The sequence below is a fragment of the Mus musculus genome, chromosome 3 (genome assembly GCF_000001635.26).
Source record: "Mus musculus strain C57BL/6J chromosome 3, GRCm38.p6 C57BL/6J".
NCBI lineage: Eukaryota > Metazoa > Chordata > Mammalia > Rodentia > Muridae > Mus > Mus musculus.
In genome coordinates, this window is record NC_000069.6 from 21,741,578 (window position 1) to 21,757,053 (window position 15,476).

Sequence of the window (15,476 nt, forward strand, 5' to 3'; positions counted from 1 at the left end):
ATTTGAAATTCGAGCCATTCTAGACTGGAGAGATGCTGCTGCTGATAGTTTCCTCCTGGAAAGCTTATTCATCACAGTAATGGTGGCAGCCATCCCTGTTCTGATCCAAAACTTCATTACTGAATTCTCAGTCAAAGCCTTATATATATTATACATATATAACATATATAAGCCTATATATATAACTTCACCTTTTTGGGTGAAGTTAGGGAATAAAAAATAGCCAAAGTTATTAGTCTTTAAAACTAAAATGTAGGCCATTTGAACTATTCTCACATGCATGAGGTACAATGTCTACCACTAACACTGCATGTCAAGATGACATCTTTCCTTAAATTTCTAGCAAGCTCAGTCTTGAACATAGGTTTTGATGTGGGATTTACACAATTAGTCTCTGGAGTACCAAGGTAGACAGGTGTTACCTGCCATATTTATCTGTTTAAGCTACTAAATTCTGTAGTGCTATGAGCATTTCTATTAAATTTCATTTAAAGGGACATTACTCTGGGGGGGGGGGAGATACATTCTTTATTTTTCTTTTTTCTCCTCTCACCACCCCCACCTCCCCCACACCCCCTACCCCTGCCTTGGAATGTGTTTGGCCATGACATATCACACAATGGTACCAGGAGGCAGACAAATGAAGAAATTGAACACAGAAACTTTTGAATCCAAACAAGCAAACAATTGTCATTGCAATTATTTCATTATGGCTAACAACAGAAAGACAAAAGCAGACTGAAAGTCTCCCATAATGACAGGACGGTCACAAAAGACTCATGAATACAGAGAGTATTTCTAAGAGACAGAAGCATTCTCTCAGCACACAATATACAGTAAATCCTCATTATTCTGATCACAGAGCTTCTTTTCCCCAAATACTATGTAATTCAAAAAACAATTCCCATTCCTTGACTGCCTAGATCATCTTATTGTTATTTTATTAAAATACACGCTCATTTTAACCTAGCTAATTCAAAGTCAAATTTTACCACCCCCTTACATAGTGACTAATGAGGTTTTACTTCAACACTGCTTTGTCTCCTGGGCTCTAGCAACTCCCAAATTGCCCATACAAAAGCGACCGTGCAATGTAAAATGAAATCACCACACTGAATAGTAATAACATATGTGGGAAAAAGCATGTTGAATATCTTTGTAACATTCTGAATTTTCTCTTGGCTTTTAAAATCTCCCTTTACATTTAAATATTAAACTATAATCTGAACACAGTCAAAGTATATGGATTCTTAGTAAGGAGTGAGGTGGGAGGGGGAAATGTTCAGGTTTTCATGGCTAACAAAAGCCCTCATGACACATCACTACCTCAGTCCTCCCACATTGGATCTTGGAACACTGATTTGGGGCAGTGGGGTGGGGGGAAGACATGAGGCAATCAAGAAAGAACAAACACATGTACAGAAAAGTAGAGGTCGTGTGTGTGTGTGTGTGTGTGTGTGTGTGTGCGTGTGTGTGTGTGTTGGGGTTGAACTTGGAGTGGCACCTACTATTACCAGCAACATGGAACCTCTGCATGTTTACTAGGTAAAGCTCAGGGGGAGGGGAGGATGGTTTTCATAGGAGGTCCCCATAGATAAATAGTCTCAGACTGTAAACATCAGGAAGAGGAAACTGAAGATGCTAGTTTTTGTACATACTCGTCACTCATTCTTTTTTTTTAAGACTTATTTATTTTTTTATTCATTTGTTTATTTATTTATTTATTTTATATGTGAGTATTCTGTAGTTGTATAGTGGTGAGCCTTCATGTGGTTGTTGGGAATTGGATTTTTTAGGACCTTAACTCACTCCGGTTAACTCTGCTAGCTCAGTCCCTGCTTGCTCCGGCCCAAAGATTTATTCATTAGTATACATAAGTACACTTTAGTTGACTTCAGATGCACTAGAAGAGGGTGTTAGATCTCATTACAAGTGGTTGTGAGATGCCATGTGCTTGCTGGGATTTGAACTCAGGACCCCCAGAAGAGCAGCCAGTGCTCTTTTCCACTGAGCTATCTTGCCAGCCCCTGGTCACTTACTCTTATTTGGACACTTCCTGCACCACCACCACATCACCACCACCACCATCACCACCACCACATCACCATCATTATCACCACCACCACCACCACCACCACCACATCACCATCACTATCACCACCACCACCACCATCACCACCATCACTACCACTATCACCACCATCACCACCACCACCACCACCACCACCACCACCACCACCACCATCACCAGTACCACTCAGCAATTTCCTCTGAGATTGAAGCATTCCATCCTATAAGGATGAACATTAAGACAGGAAGTAAACTACTCAAAAACCTTCAGGAAGTCAATGAAACTGACAAAATTAGTTAAGTTCTTCCCTCCCCAAGAGCAAACAGTAAAGACTGCTGTGAGTCACTCCCAGATGAAGTCAAGCTATAAAAAAACATTCAGATAAGACCAGCTGAAAGAAGATTCAGAGACGAGCCAAGCAGTCCCAAAGTAGCAGAGACCACCTCAACTAATTAGAAGAAATAAGACCATCTAAGATTCCTGGAAGAGGTTCAGAGCAATTGTGGCAATAGGAAAAGTCACTCTCAACCTGTTGAGCTGCTTGCATGCTATGCAGTGTGCTCCAGGTTCCCAGGTTTTGTGAGCTGTCACTCATGCTAGACTGGGCTTTGCTATACATCACTCTTGCAGTCATTTAGCCTCCTGTAAGTAACCCTTCACCTATATTTCTGTTAGTCACTCATTGGTTCACCAAGTTGGACTTTAGTAGTATCCGTGTTTTTCTCTCTGTCATGGGATCCCTATCTGAGGTAAGTAGATGAGTGTTATAGCTGCCCAGAAAAAGTCTGTCATAATAAGCACTCAGAAAAGCCTGTCCACCCTTCTGTCCATGGCCCATAAGAATAACAGCTTTGCCAATTGCCAATGGCTCTGCTGCAGTTTAGAATCCTTCTTACAACTGGGCTGTGCCACAATAAACATTTCCTCCAGACTTTACTCAGGGCTTTCTCTGTCTACAGCATTCCATATAACAGTATTAGAACTGACTGCATTCAAAAATACCATAGAGCCTTCATCATAACTATAAATTAACTATGACCATTCTCTTCTTGTTTTACTGGTGTAGAAAGGCATAGAAAGGTCATCTAACCTCTACTCAACCCACCATGAGCCCAGTGTGTGGAAAGCCTAGTCTCTAGACAGCCCCTCTACCTTCAGTTTTCCCTCCTCGTACATAACAGTAAATACCCAAATCCCAAAATAACCCTGACCTGGTTAGCAGATCAGCACACCACAGAAGGGTTTTGAGACTATTTGGAGAAAGTGATAGGCCCCCTTGAATCCTATAAGCATGTCAGGTCCTTTATTTCCTATATGTAGCCAGGGCCTGGTTGATTCCAGCTGCTGTTCTGAAGTCTATCTGCTTAGCATGTCAACTGCCTTCCTCCCCCTGCACCCCAACATTTATCCACATCATGTGGGTATGTGCTAATGTGTATGCATATACATGTTTGCATGTGCATGTTTACATATGCATGTGAGTGCAGGTGTATATACATATATTTTGGGACAAAAGGACAACATCAGATTCCATTTCTCAAGTAGAAATGAGACAAGATTTGTTTTTGAATCGAGGTTTCTAATTGGCCTGGAACTCACCAGGCTGGGTTAGCTAGTCAGTATATTGCCCAGAAACAGTCTGACATAATAAGCACTCAGAAAAGCCTGTCTACCCTTCTGTCCATGACTACAGCATTCCATATAACAGTATGAGAACTAACTGCATTCAAAAGACTGGCTACCCAGAAAGCCCCAATGACCCTCTTGCCTCTGCTCTTCCAGCACTGAGATTGCTAGTACAAGCTACAATACTCAGCTTTGTTTGTATTAGTTCTAGGGATTAAATATGGGCCTCCATACTTGTAAGACAAGAATTTTATTTTATTGACTGAACTACCCCCCTATCTACAGTATAATTTTGAAGAGATGGCTACTCAGTACCACACACCTGGATTCTTCTGTTAGTCTTGTAGATACTATATCTATAGGCCTTTCTCCAGGGTGATGTACCTCTTCCCCAGATCCTGTGGCTTTTGATTACAAAAGGCACATAGCAGCACACATAAGCAGAGAATTATCTTCTGTCATGTTGGAAGTGAGGCCAGTGGATGGTCAGTAATGACACAGAAGCTGGCCTGCTGATAGATGGACAGCTGTGTCAATTGTATACTAAGTACCCAGAGCCCTTTGGAAGTCCACACTGCAGCTCTGTCTTAGACAGAACTTCTTGACTGGGTTGTCTGCCCTTCTTCTTGTCTTCTTCTGGAGCTATCACATCCATAGACTGTGGTTTCTAGAATCCCTGCCTTAGTCTATATAAAAATGTCAATGACTGTTTCTTCCTCCCTGGCCTTGCCTTCTACCATCATAATATCCTTCTTCACACAATTCTCAGCACACTCAGGATCCTGTAGTAGCTCCCTCCTGACACTCTGCAAACTTTTTATACAGGTGCTATGGAGTACTTTCAATTTCTGCATGGTTTCCCTACTTTCAGAAAAAGAAAAACATTCATAACAAAAAATAACTTTCCTGAACTAGGTATGCTGAAAATTTATGAGATTTTGTTTCACAGATGTAGCTGCAGGGTGTACACTAGGAAGGATGAATCTATATTGGTTAGGAAGCCTCCTGGAGCATATCCCACGAATGAATACAAGAACAGACTATCCCTCAGTTTAAGACTGGGCCAAGAAAATTTAGCCCTGGTGAGAATTTATTTTAGTTACTTGTCTCATTGTTTTGACAGAATGCCTAGCAAAAGTGGTTTTGGAGATATTTTTTTTTTCAGCTCATAGTTTGAGTGAATGTAGTCCATTCTGACAGGGTGGCATAAAGGCATGGTGGCAGGAATATGGAGGCAACTGGTCCAATTGTGTTTATAGTCAGCAAGCAGCAGGGGATGGATGCTGGTCCTCAACTTATTTTCTTCCTCTTTTTCCAGTCTAGAAACAGCCTATTTGAAATGTCCTTACAACCATGCCCAGAGGTATATTTTCTAGTTGATGCCAAAGTCAAGAGTAGCTCTAACTTAGGAAAGAATAAACGCTTGGCAAAGTCAGGAGGAGAGAACACTTGGGAGCTTTGCACTTTTGTGTATGCAGAAAGGTTAACATCTCCATCTCCGATTTAAGAAAGGCTTGAGTATTCAACTAGTGTGGAGACTGAGAGTTCATGTGAAGCCTACAGGTAAGTTACTGACTCCTGCAGAATGGGAATATGATGGTTTGAATATGCTCGGCCCAGATTGTAGCATGAATAGGAGGTATGTACTGGTTGGAGAAGATTTGTCACTGTGGGTGTGGGTTTTAATACCCTCATCCTAGCTGCCTGGAAGCCAGTCTTTTCCCAGAGGTCTTCAGATGAAGGTGTAGGAGCTGTGAAGTTCTTCCTGCACCATGCCTGCTTGGATGCTTGCCGTACTCCAGCCCTGATGATAATAGACTGAACCTCTGAACCTGTAAGCCAGCCCCTATTAAATGTTCTCCTTATAAGAGTTGCCTTGGTCATGGTGTCTGTTCACAGCAGTAAAACCCTAACTAAGACAGGAAACTCCCCACTGTTACCACTTAAAGACTCCATGTCTAGCCAGAAGAAAACAGTTACCCTTCATAAGACACAAGCCCTTAAATGCTGGAGTTGTTGCTTTCTTTCCTGCCACACCCACTCCAGTGAAGTCTGCAAGATAGGCCTAAAGGCTTAGACACAGTCCTGAGGCAAAGAGTTTCACGGAAACACAGACTCCTGGAACCTTGGCACGAAATGCTCCAATCCTGTTCCTGTGTTAGTTGGTGTATGGATCTGTGTGCTTTCTTTCAGTATTTTTTTTTATTATAGGTGCCTCCAAGAAATGATTTTACTAATAATTAAATCAGGTTGAACTCTACTGCTGGCCTTCACCAATGTCCTAGGCAGTCCTTGAGCTGACCCTGGGCTTGGAATTTCATAAGAGTGTTATTCATCCAAATGAAATGCCCCAGTGTTGACAGTTAATAATCAGGCATATCAGTTTGCTGGATATGAGCTAGTATTCCCAGGGCTAGTCCAAAATAGTAAACTTAAGGTTCTCATTACAGACAGGAATGGCAGCCTACATTACATAAAAGTAGAAAGAAAGTGGGTTGTGGTTTTAGGAGGAGCTGAACTATTGTATTATTCATGAAAGGGTTAGTAGAACAGAATTCTCCTGGTGCATGTTTTTCACTAGGCCCAGAGGAATAGCATAATTAGGTATTTACTAAGGGACCCCTGGTGGTGGGTTTAACAATAGACTAGCATTGCATCAGACCTTTCACCTGGCTCTTGTGATTAGCTGATTATAGATAGGGCTGTTCCTATCTCAGTTGTAAACACTGCCTGGCTCCTGCCAGCTTTTTTATGTACGCATTTTCTTTGTTTTGTGTAAAGAACCATTATGCATCTTGATGTACCGATGTATCTTGGCTGTTGTATCGCCTAGCTTGCTTGTTTTTCTTCTGTATTGTAAGTCTCTTGGTCGCTTTGAGAAATTACATTCAGATACAACACTCCCTTGTGTTCGCATCTGTTTGTCACCTTTTTGCCGACTCCTGCTCACCTGTACTGGAACCCTGGTTCTCCTGTGGATTGATGAGCCAACTGAGGCCAGTCCGAGGCACCTTCCTGATTTTGTTAATTCATTCCAATAGGTACATGTTTCCCACTCATCTATAAGAGTAGGCAGTGATTTCCTATCTCCTTGTTAAAGAGGGTAGAAGTGTAATAAGGACATAAAACCTTGAATGGTGTCTCGGCAAGCCTCTCTCACTCCCATCCTTTCCTGTGAAAACAAGACAAGGAACTATGTTGGTCTAAGGTCACATCTTTTCTGAGATCCCATTGAAACTTCCCTGGAACCAGAAAGCATATATAGTTTTAAGAATGCTAGCAGAAGTGTGTGTGTGTGTGTGTGTATGTGTGTATGGGGAGGTGATATGCATTGATGAAGGTGCAGATGTACAACTTGCCATTTATGTCTTTAAATAAACTCCTTGCTAAGCCTTGGTTTTCTTGAGAATTAGTCTGCCTTATTTGGTTTAGGGATAAACCTAAGAACATGATGATTAGCCTGTGCTGAAATTTGTGACTACATCAAAAGAAGTAATCAATACATGTTAGCCATTGTTATTCATCATCTCTAATATGCCTCAAAAGGACTTATCAAACTGCTTCTAAACAAGAACACATAGAACAGTGGAGGTCCATGGGTTGTTTAAGAAATGACACTAAATACTTCACTTACATTTCATCAATGCCATATGAAGTTGGAGTATTATCCCGTCTTCTATTTCAGAGACAGGGGAACTGATCAAATTGAGGATGAATATTTAATAACCATCTCTCAGGAGGGAAAATGGAGGAATTGTAGTGCTGTGCTATTTTCTGTGGCATATATATGTCCACAGTAGGTCAGCACAAACTACTAATGTGGTGTCCCTGGATAGCATGTTGAGAAGAATTGGGCTCAGTGGGCTCCCCAGACTCACAGTCCTAAACAGAGAGGCGATGTGGGAAATGAATCACCAACTCCAGACAAGTCACTGCACTTCTCCACAGTTGCCCCCTGTCTCCCCTAACTCTCAGCTCCACTTCACAATGCAAAGCAAATAATACATGTTTTACCTCAAAAAGCACTTCATTAAAAATCTCCAAACTCCAAGGCTGGGAAGATGGCTCAGCAGTGAAGACACACACTAATGTTCTTGCAAACGATGAGAGTTCAGTTCTAAGCATCTGCTGCAGGCAGCTCACAACAACCTGTAACTCCAGCTCTATGGGATCTAATACCCTTTTCAGGCTTTCTCAGGGCCTGAACTCACATGTATGAACCCACACACAGATATCCTTTCATATGTGTGTGCCTAAAACATAAAGATAAAAATCTAAAAACAACAAAATAAAATCCCAAACTCTACAACTGGATTCCAGGGTGCAAGCTTTAATAGAAATCTAAAAGCCTGTTTAACTCTGTATTTCTTCTTAATTTGTCAAGAAGAAAACAATCTCTTTACTTCCAAGATGTTGAAATTTGTGTGTTGCAGTCTACTCTGTACTTAAGTTAACAAATTAATTCAGCTGTAAACTATACTAATCACATTGTTTAAAATCAGACTTTACTCTTTATAAATTTAATAAGGTCTTCAAGAATGTGTAGCTTTTCTGATTAGTTGGGTAGCTTTAAAATGTTCAGATTGCACAACTACTTGCTGAAAAATATATACCCTGTATTCTCTTATATTGAGTGTTTTATGCAAATCAGGCTTCTGGGTTGACACAGTTGATTCACTGCTGGGAGCTTATTAATAGCATATGCTCAGATGTGTCTAAATCTCACTGGGCAATTCCAATACATAGCAGAGCCAGATACAGATACAGAACTTCACCCTAAGAGAACTTTCTTCCTGTTCTTAATTTAGAATATGCATTGACTTAGCATTTTAAAATGTACTAGAGGCTAAATAAATAAAAAGATGCTCAATTTCTACTTCTCTGTGGTAGCTAAAGTACCATTTTGTGCATCATAAAGCAGCTATTAGACTTTATTCACAAACAACACAAGTGTACTAAGCAAGCAGTAAACAGAAGCAAGCATCCCCCAAACTGAGGGTTATGCTACCTCTAAGAAGCTACCTGATGCTCAGGGCTTAGTGGGATCCCAGGCTCCCCATTATACAATATTGGCTGGAGGCTGGTAGTACTCCCTAAGTGACTTATCATCAAGAAGGCCAAGGCACAGGAAGCCTGTGGCTCCCTAGCTGTCCTGCTTCACTCCTGCAAGTATAGGTTAAGCAAAAGACACAATTGAGACAGTACAGAACTTGGTCCTTCTCTTTTCTCTGTTGCTTTAACGCCAGTGGCTGCCCCTGAAACCTCCATCTTCTGGGGGGGGGGGGGGGGCGGGAATGGACAAATTAAGAACCAGCACTAATGAGCTGGCAATATGCATCCTTGGTCCCAAGATCCATGACCTCTAGTTAAATGAGAAGCTTCCCCTAAATGGACATAGTTAACCTGAAGAATTTGCTGAACATGGTTTTGCAAAATGATTCCAGAAGACAGGTTTGAATGGAAGGATGTCTGTGCCATCATTGGAAAAACACCATACACACAGTCACGAAAAGCATCACTTTCTCTCATCCTCCACTACCTTGGCCCTCACTTCGTGTAACATTCACGCAGCAGTTCTCCACAGTACTGTTGTCTGCTCCTCACCCATCTTCATTTTTATAATAATGGAGTAGACTATCTCTGCCTAGAAACCTGACATAGTTTCCTTCTGTCTCTGACTCTTAATGGTAGAAACTGCATAAGCAAGAAGCTTGTCTTGTGTGCACAGGACCCAAAACAAGAGGCATTAGTGTCAATCACCAAGTATTTGTCAGCATCCATGTTTTAGAAATCAAATTGGAAAGCGATGTTTCCAGGCTCAGAGTAATTCCAGAACTGACGTGTACTGGAGAGATCTCTGCATTTCTGCATTATTGGTTGTTTCTCTTAGACTGGAGACAAGTCATGGTCTCCTTGAGGCTGAGCTCTCTGACAGACAGAAGCAAATTTTTAGGTGTCTTTTGGAACATCTGCGGAGATGTTGGCAGGTTTTAAGTTCACAGCCTACTCACTCTTTTGCACCTGATTTACTGTTAATATCTCAACACAAGGAGAATGTATGAGGAAAAAAACATTGGAAGCCTTGTCTTAGAACAGCAAAAAAGAAGAAAAGAACACTTTTCCAGATGATGCAGCTTTCAAGTTGGTAAACAGAGATGAACACCAAATTACTCATTTTAGCTTCACCAACAGGCACTTCAAAATGACTTCTGAATGACTTGAGAGACCAATTCATAATCCCATTATTTAAGAAATATATACATACACATATACAAATATATGAATACATATACATATATGCATATATACTCATATACACATATATACAAGTATATATATACATATACACACATATATATATGCATATACATATATAGAGGGGCATGTTAGTGGTATAGAAAGCTAGGTTATGTCCTTGATACCATTCTTGCTGAGCACTTGAAATTCCTACTAATCACAGTGATAACTACTTTTTTATTAGATATTTTATTTATTTACATTTCAAATGTTATCTCCTTTCCTGGTTTCCCCTCCAGAAACCCCCTATCCCATCCTCCTTCTTCCTGCTTCTATGAGGGTGATCTGCCTCCTAGCCACTCCTGCCTCTCCCCCTTGGCATTCCCCTACACTGGGCATCAAGCCTTCCAAAGATCAAGAGGTTGCTCCTCCCATTGATGCCAGATAAGGCCATCCTCTGTTACATATACAGCTGGAGCCAAGGGTCCCTCCATGAATACTCATTGGTTGGTGGTTTACTCCCTGGGAGCTCTGGGGAAGGGGGGTGTTGGGAGCTATTAAGACAACTCTATTGTCTTGATATCTGAATTGGGCCTCTCCGCCCCCCAAGAAGAAAAGGAGGTCAAAAGCGGGCCACTGACGCACCATTCCGAGAACAACCACAGAATGTTCCAGCCCTAAGTCAGCGCCAGATGTCCTGACCTCAAGATGTACCCTGATATCACCAAGTTCCTGCTTCCCGTGTAGTTGCCAAAAGAAGAATTTCTGCTTCCCCATCGCTCCTGCTGAGAAGTACTTCCTCTTTTGCTTGTACATTTCCGATGCCCCATCCCTCCTGCTGAGAAGTACTTTCTCCTTTGCTTGTGTATTTCTGCTGCCCCATTCCTCCTGCTGAGAAGTGCTTCCCCTTTTGCTTGTGCAATTAAACCTTGAGCCTTGCTGAATACAGTGAGACCTTGATGCTACTCAGACTGTTTACGTGTTGTTTCTCACACTTGGTTTCTGTCTCTCCCTCCCCCCATTTGGTTCTTAGGAGAAGGTCCCTTCAAGACCCTCAAATAACTGGTCCTGCTGGACGGGTCGGGGGGGGGGGTCTGATTGGTTAATATTTCTTTTCTTCCTATGGGTTGCAAACCCCTTCATCTCCTTCTGTCCTTTTTCTAACTCCTTCACTGGGGACCCTGTGCTCAGTCCAATGATTGGCTGGAAGCATCCGCCTCTGTATTTGTCAGGCTCTGACAGAGCCTCTCAGAAGGCAGCTATATCAGGCTCTTGTCAGCAAGCACTTCTTGGCATCCACAATAGTGTCTGGGTTTGATGTCTGCATGTGGGATGGATCCCCAGTAGAGCAGTCTCCGGATGGTCTTTCCTTCAGTCTCTGCACCACACTTTGTTTCTGTATTTCCTCCCATGAGTATTTTATTCCCCCTTCTAAGAAGGACTGAAGCATCCACACTTTGGTCTCCCTTCTTCTTGAGCTTCATATGGTCTGTGAATTCTATCTTGGCTACTCTGAGTTTTTTGGACAAATATCCACTTATAAGAAAGTGCATAGCAAACTGCAGACATTACAGAACAGTATGAGAAGTGCTGATACCTCAGGTAAATCTTCTCAAGTGACTAGACATGGATGGCAATGTCTAGTACCCTAAAAAGAGATTAAAGAATAATGGATCTTTGTATTCAATAGTATATCTGGGTGTATGACTAATAGATTTTATTATGCATGTTATATATCAGTCTACTTCTGGTTTTGGTTTTCAGTATGCTGAGTGGTGGAAATAATGTGAGTTTATCTTAAAGCCCATGCATCTATATTTAATCTTGTAATGTACATATTGGTGGAACATGTCTAGTACCGGACACTGTTCTTACTGATCTGAGACAAGGCGCCAAACATCTGTATTTTGAACTGAGTGCTGAAATCATTTTTTCATGGCTTTATCTCTTCCCAGTTTTCATTAGTTTTGTATTATGATGCCAGAATTGGTGAATAATCAGACTCACATCATCCATTAAGAGGCTGTGTAATAGCATGAGTGATAAATTCTGTACAATGGGGCATTTTTGTGACACATTGACTGTTTGAGAGCAAGGCATTTCAGAAGTTATTTATTATCATCTAAAGAGTAACTCGAATGTATAGGAATGTGTAGGTATAGGAAACATACCCAATTTGGAAGGGCTGTTAGAAATAGGACCACCTGGCTTTCTAATATCAGATCAACTGGAACAGTCCTAAATGAGCATTTTACTTGAGCAGCACATCTTTGAGTGAAACTTATTTTCTTCTCCTGTTTCAAATTCAAACTTCTGACTGCAGCCACTGTAGCCTGTCGCCGTCCTCACTCGGATGTGAAATATGTATGTGGTGGCGGACTTGAGGCCCGTGACGATGACGCTTGGGGCCTTGGACCTCGTGGAGGAATAGGTGAGCTGTTCATGCTCCTGGAGACAGAAAACAGAAGAAAGGAAATGAGGCAGTGCGACCCTACCATTTCCTAGAGACGGCCTCAAGGGAAACTAGTATAAGCATGGGTTTCCTCAAGTTAGTACTTAGTTGATCAGCATTGTATATGTGATTGGTTTGATTTGGGAAATTATCAATGGGATGGTTACTTGTCTTTAACTATACATGGACACTGGTGATTTACACTGGACTTTGACTCTAATATGTGAACGTGTTTCAACAGAGTAGCACCTTTGTCTTCATCAAAATGGACACATTGGATTAGACACATTAGCGTTTGTGCTGGGAACCATGAATGTGTTACACAATATTTCTACCCAGTGGTAGCGAATGTCAAATGGCCAGGGCTATCTATGGGTAGACCGACCTGTGGATGAGAGGAAAAAAAAATAGTTTGAAATCTTTAGGTAGCAATTAATTGCTTCTGTTTATAACTTTGATTTCTCAGAAGTTATCATTAATGTGAACTTAAATAAAATGATGAGAATTTTTCCCATGGGGGTGGGGAAGAAAGTACATAGCATGTGTGTTCTTTTGTGACTGGATTACCTCATTCAGAATGATATTTTCTAACTGTATCCATTTGCCTAAGAATTTTATGAATTCATTGTTTTTAATGGCTGAGTAGTACTCCATTGTGTAAATGTACCACATTTTCTCTATCCATTCATCTTTTGAAGGACATCTGGGTTCTTTCCAGCTTCTGACTACTATAAATAAGGCTGCTATGAACAGAGTGGAGCATGTATCATTATTATGTGTTAGAGAATCTTTTGGGATATGCCCACGAGAGTTATAAATGGGTCCTCAGGTGGTACTATGTCCAATTTTCTGAGGAATTGCCAGATTGACTTCCAGAGTGGTTGTACCAGCATACAATCCCAACAACAGTAGAGGAGTGTTCCTCATTCTCTATATCCTGGCCAGCATCTGCTGTCACCTGAGTTTTTCATCTTAGCCATTCTGACTGGTGTGAGGTGGAATATCAGGGTTGTTTTGATTTGCATTTCCCTGGTGATTAAGGATGTTGAACATTTCTTTAAGTACTTCTCAGCCATTCAGTATTCCTCAGCTGAGAATTCTTTGTTTAGCTCTGTATCACATTTTTTAATATGATTATTTGATTCTCTAGAATCTAACTTTTTAAAAAATAATTATTTATTTTATGTATATGAGTACACTGTTCCTGTTTTCAGACACACCAGAAGAGGGCATAAAATCCCCTTACAGATAGTTGTGAGACACAATGCAGTTGCTGGGAATGGAACTAAGGCACTCTGGAAGAGCAGTCAGTGCTCTTAACTGCTGAGCCAGCTCTCCAGCCCAGAATCTAACTTTTGAGTTCTTTATATATATTGGATATTGGCCCTCTATCCGATGTAGGGTTGGTAAAGATCTTTCCCCAATCTGTTGGTTGCTGTTTTGTCCTATTGACAGTGTCCTTTGCCTTATAGAAGCTTTGCAATTTTATGAGGCCCCATTTGTCAATTGTTGATCTTAGAGCATTAGCCATTGGTGTTCTGTTCAGTAATTTTTCCTCTGTGCCCATAACTTTGAAACTCTTCCCCACTTTCTCCTTTGTAAGGTTCAGTGTATCTGGCTTTATGTGGAGGTCCTTGATCCACTTGAACTTGAGCTTTGTACAGGAGATTGATTTACATTCTTCTGCATGCTAACTACCAGTTGAGTCAGCACCATTTGTTGAAAAGGCCGTCTTTTTTCCACTGGATGATTTTAGCTCCCTTGTCAAAAATCATGTGACCATAGGAGGGTATGTTCATTTCTGGGTCTTCACTTCTATTCCATTGATCTACTTGCTTGTCAGTGAACCAATACCATACAGTTTTTATCATTATTGCTTTGTAGTCCAGCTTGAGGTCAGGGATGGTGATTCCCCCAGAAACTATTTTATTGTCAAGAAAAGTTTTTGCTACCCTAGGTTTTTTGTTAATCCAGATGAATTTGCAAATTGCTCTTTCTAACTCTATGAAGAATTGAATTAGAATTTTGCAGGGATTGCACTGAATCTGTAGATTGCTTTTGGCAAGATGGCTATTTTTACTATATTAATCCTGCCAATCCATGAACATGGGAGATATTTGCATCTTCTGAGATCTTCCATTTCTTTCTTCAGAGACTTAAAGTTCTTGTCATACACATCTTTCACTTACTTGGTTAGAGTCACATTAAGGTAATTATATTGAATGTGACTATTGTAAAGGGTGTCGTTTCCCTAATTTCTTTCTCGGCCTGTTATCCTTTGACTAGAGGAAGGCTATTAATTTGTTTGCACTAATTTTATATCTAGGCAATTGGCTTAAATTGTTTATCAGCTTTAGGAGTTCTCTGGCGGAATTTTTTGGGTCACTTAAGTATTCTATCATATCATCTGAAATAGTAATATTTTGACTTCTTCCTTTCCAATTTGTATTTCTTTGACCTCCGTTGTTTAATTGCTCTGGCTAAGACTTCAAGTACTATATTGAATAGGTAGGGACAGACAAGGGCAGCCTTGTCTAGTCCCTGATTTTAGTGGGACCTTTACTCTGAGGTAGTGACTGTCTTTGTCACTGAGCTGTGTTTCCTGTATGCAGCAAAATGCTGGGTCCTGTTAACATATCCAGTCTGTTAGTCTATGTCTTTTTATTGGTCAACTGAGTCCATTGATGCTAACCGATATTAAAGAAAAATGATTGTTGCTTCCTATTATTTTTGTTGTTAGAGAGGGAATTATGTTTGTGTGGCTATCTTCTTTCAGGTTTGTTGAAAGAATATTATTTTCTTGCTTTTTCTAGGGTGTAGTTTCCCTCCTTGTGTTGACGTTTTCCATCTATTATCCTTTGTAGGGCTTAATTTGTGAAAAGATATTGAATAAAGTTGGTTTGACATGGAATATCTTGGTTTCTCCATGTATGGTAATTTAGAGTTTTGCTGGGTATAGTAGTCTGGGCTGGCATTTGTGTTCTCTTAGGGTCTGTATGAGATCCCGCAAGGATCTTCTTGCTTTCATAGGCTGTGTTGAGAAGTCTGGTGCAATTCTGATAGGTCTGCCTTTATATGTTACTTGATCTT

The 15,476-nt window shown here is 40.8% G+C and overlaps 1 long non-coding RNA gene across 1 annotated transcript in view; it reads right to left on the minus strand.

The window, feature by feature from the left end:
* Nucleotides 1-12,030: 12,030 nt before the first annotated feature.
* 7530428D23Rik (RIKEN cDNA 7530428D23 gene) overlaps nt 12,031-15,476 on the minus strand; it is a 47,164-nt gene continuing 43,718 nt past the window's right edge. Inside the window, exon 2 of the long non-coding RNA NR_166473.1 lies at nt 12,031-12,382. This is a non-coding gene — a long non-coding RNA (RIKEN cDNA 7530428D23 gene). The remainder of the gene's footprint in view (nt 12,383-15,476) is intronic.